The sequence below is a fragment of the Lolium perenne genome, chromosome 2, assembly GCF_019359855.2.
Source record: "Lolium perenne isolate Kyuss_39 chromosome 2, Kyuss_2.0, whole genome shotgun sequence".
Lineage (NCBI taxonomy): Eukaryota > Viridiplantae > Streptophyta > Magnoliopsida > Poales > Poaceae > Lolium > Lolium perenne.
The window spans coordinates 251321970-251326189 of NC_067245.2; the positions used below are offsets into that span (position 1 = coordinate 251321970).

Genomic DNA, 4220 nt, shown 5'->3' on the forward strand with positions numbered 1-4220 from the left:
CAAAATTGTACTCATATATGTCCACATTCTAAATGCTCACTTACAGTTTCATAACAAATTGATATTTTTCGTGGCCTGTGCAAAAAAGAAGACAAACAAATGCCTCTCAAAATGCCTTATTTTAGTATCAAATTTTGTCTTTTTTGCACAAGACACATAACAATTCGTTTTTTCATGAAACGACTTTGTGAACACGTAACATGTAGAGATGTATGCTCAACATTTTCTTTTGAAATATTTTAACATTATTTAATATGTTTAAAATGCATTTTAAATATAGGGAGCATATGTTCCAAGGAGCAAAAACACCATGTCCATTTTGATGTGCACTCAAAATAACTTCAAGGGACCAAAAGCTGCATAAACAATTATATGAAGATAAATTACTCAAATAGTTGACTGCTTTACAACTATGAATGCCAAACATGACGCACCTACCATTTCCCACTATGTGACCACAAAAAAATTCCTCAAATCTCAAGTGACATATGTGCTGCTAAGATACATACAGATTTTGATTAAAATGTACCACGTCGTGTATCCTTGTGTCAACGTATGTGTGTTGCTACAAAAGTCTGCACCTCGGTAAGGTATCTTGACATCAAGCCCCCCCTGCACGTGGCAAGAAGATGACCAGATTATATGCTTGACCATGACACATCATCCTTCTCCCGAGCTCCAATGAACCCAATTCCTCTTCATGCAGTGCATTTTCCTCTCATCTCCGGCTGCTTGTACATATAACACTCTACAAAACTGCACATGTAATTGATCTCTATAAGTATAATATCCACCCAAAAACGTGGAGTACATACATCCTTTTAGTGCAAACTAAATGACCATTAAATGAAAATTGTAAGCACATAGCATTGTTTTGTTCCTTTCAATACATCAATAAGGACCAGGAGAAAAAGACAAGATATATTACGGTGGTACACATAAAAGATTCCTGATTCTAGAACAGTTATTATCCACTGCAGAAAATATTGGCAAATTCTAGTTCTGAAAAAATGAGGATTGCTGCTACATTGTTGCCACATGCATACACTTTGGGAAGATGAAATAATCATACGCATGTTCTCTTAGTCATGACCACCATCTACTACCAGATGGACATCGTATTGCCAATCAAGAAAATTAATTACTCAGGTCGTTCGACAACTCCAAGTAGTGGTTCATGGTAAATCACTAAATCAATAAGGCACATACATATATTATAAATTTACATATTTTTAAATGTTATAATTGGTTCTCAGATCTCATTTCCCAGTATATATTCATGTTCTTATGGCTGAAGTTTTAACCCCAACCAGAATTTTCTCCTTTAAGATCTCTTGAGGGCTTCTTATGTGACCTCATTCTATGATGATACCAACGAGAAGAAATTGACCCTCATTCAGATTTTTGATATAAATTAATTACTAATATTCTGGACACAAAAACTATAGGGTGCCATAAAAACACACCTCAGAAGCAATTACAAGTGTGAGCTTTAACTTCAGGCATTATTGCTGATCTACCAGCTTTAAATGGCACAACCTCAGCTTTCTTAATGCTTGAATCGTCATCAATTTCTAGCAGCCCAAAAGGGATTAAAAAGTAAAATTGTAAAATCAACCATGCTTCCCAAATGAAGAACTACGTGCATCAAATAACTTGGATTTCATCACCATTCATCTTTATACTTATGCAAAGGAGGATAGCTCATTCAAGTTTCAGAAAATAACCTCAATTTTGCGAATAAGTTTAAATGCTTATACCTCTGATGGAGGCGGTGACACCTGTCGGAGAATCTCGTTGCAACAATCCACACAACATGAAAGTTCAGCAGAAGAAACTACGGTTGGAAACCTTTAAGGGTTTGTCAATGAAAGAGTACACCTAAAATAAAGGTTTTTAATGATAACACATGTCAGCGGATAAGCTATACACTGAGAATGACAACGACAATCAAAAATCACACATAAAAGATGGAAATGACCAATGATGTATCATGATGCCTCCATATTCGGTGCCTGGCATCTTCTCTCGTTTTATATTTATTTCTGCTCAAGGGCCATGATTTGGTAGAATACTGAAACCCGTTGTAGGTTATTCTGAATGAAGTCAAGAAACAAGATGTTAGCAAATTAAAATTGTGCGGTTAGTGTCAGGTAAAGAAATGTAACTGAAATTGCAGAGATAAAGTCCAACAAAACATGATCTGACCCATGAATGCACATATATATGAACGGTGGGAATCCATGATCGACCTATGCTTTCACTTGATCGCATGCAAATGGAAGTAGTAGAATAAGTACAGTCCAATCTTTTAAAAACGGCATCTTATACTAAATATGTCTAGGCTGTTCATAGGGAAAATCTATAAATAATACTCTTGATGATAATGGGATGAAAAAAATGAGGCACGGTTCTAGATGACAATACTGAAAATGAATACTGATAGGTGATTACCAGTTTAGAATTCGATCTTTGCAACTGAAATAAAAGTAGTTCTCAGTTGTTCAGCTACAGAAAACTCACCTGAACGTGATATGAATGTATGAAACCATCTAAATAGTTGCAATATTAAATAATTTAAGAATATACATCCCACCTCTCACCTGATGTGCTTGAACGATCTGTGTGGCTAGCACCTCAGTGTCACCGTCGTCCAGATGCAAAGCGATCCTAGTTCCTTTGATTGCTGAAGCCTAGCCAAACACCACCAGGATGAAGGGTAGGGTCCTTGCCATACAACGAGATTTCATCTTGACGGGAGGAAGCTGGAAGCCCAAGAAATTCAGAAAACCATGTAATCTGCAATGTCAAATTTCAGAAGTAACACTGATAGCTTCAGATTTGGAAACCGAGCAACATGGCAATTGATCAACATCACTTGGATGGAGGTGTTCACTACCTTAAAGAAGTAAAATTACTTATTTTGGCTACATGATGATATTGATTACAATACCCTGCGAGATAAATGACCGATGGAGGTGATCCAATCTACATTATGACATGTATTGTTGGGGTATCCAGACCTCTACCGACCTGTCCGATTTCGGCGACCGTGGCTACGTGCCAGATCGAGGTTCCGGAGCTGCTGCGCCCAGGAGGAGGAGGTAAGCATCGACGGCAGCTTGATCCTACATCCCTCCTCATCACTGTCGTACGTCATCCTCGTCGGTCGCCACCCCCGTGTAGGGGAAGTTGGAGGTGATCCTGCATCGGTGGCATGGCCAGAGTGCATGTTATTACCAGCATAGAGTTAGCGGAAGATGGAGAGGAAGAGGAGGTTGAGAGAGACGAAGAGCTCCTGGACGGACGGGAAGTTCCCGTCGGGAAGCAGCAGGAGGCGGCGGGGCTATCCACTATTCGGGCGGCCGATGGTGAAGATCATAATGTTCGTTGATGCATTGGGCCAGACGTGTGATGATTTGGTGGATTTTTCTGGTGAGATCCGATTTGGTGCTCGATTAGCGTTTACAAGGAAGTACGTAGCAGCCCAAGAGAGAATAGCTTTCCATGTTATTGTCGTTATTATTTGTGATTTCTTTCCAAATGATTTGTTGCGATTAATATTCGCATAATTGATGGTATTCCGTGATTGATGGATAGCTTTTCATCAGATTATAATCTCTCTTTTTCTGACAATATATCTCCTACTTAATTTGCATTGATTATTTATATCTTGATTAGCGGCAACAAAGGGAAAGAGGGGCAACTTACAGTGGAAAGTTGATCGAACGGATGAATTTTAAGCGGAGACTTTGACTTAGATTGAACGGCCAGGATCTTTTCAATGACGACCACCAAAGTGCGTTGAGTGTCAAACGACCAACTCCCATTTAATAGTAAAGATACATAATTCTGTTTTTTGCAGCACAAACGCCCGTTTAAGAGTCTAGCATTAGACACGCCCTTAGAGAAAACACTCATTCCACGTCTCTTGGCGTTGCAGTACTTGTCCCGTTTATGTTATTGCGTATGACCCAAACCCTCCGACCGAACATGGTTAGAGCAAAAGGGACCCTGCTGATGTTTACATCCTGATGGGTCAATCTCCTACCAGGTGTTGCCGCGCGCTAAAATTGAGGAAAACCCGTTGACATGATTTTCCTTGTAAATTGGATGAACACTTCTTAATCGCCATGTACATTATTTCATTCCAACCAAAAGGATTGAGTTGGAAGTAGACGGACCTGCACATAAATTTCTATGTTGCACGTCATCGGAAG

At 39.2% G+C, this 4220-nt stretch overlaps 1 long non-coding RNA gene across 4 annotated transcripts; it reads right to left on the reverse strand.

Annotated features, from left to right (window-relative positions):
- Positions 1 to 357: 357 nt before the first annotated feature.
- Positions 358 to 3837, reverse strand: LOC127335596 (uncharacterized). 4 transcript variants are annotated; one of them, XR_007872901.2, is made up of 5 exons: positions 3034 to 3837; positions 2900 to 2954; positions 2604 to 2799; positions 1761 to 2096; positions 358 to 756 (listed from the first exon to the last, which is right to left on the reverse strand). It is a non-coding gene; the product is annotated as an uncharacterized lncRNA (long non-coding RNA). The 4 variants fall into 4 exon arrangements; XR_007872900.2 differs by having other exon boundaries at positions 2900 to 3836; XR_007872899.2 differs by lacking the exon at positions 2900 to 2954 and having other exon boundaries at positions 3034 to 3835.
- Positions 3838 to 4220: the final 383 nt, after the last annotated feature.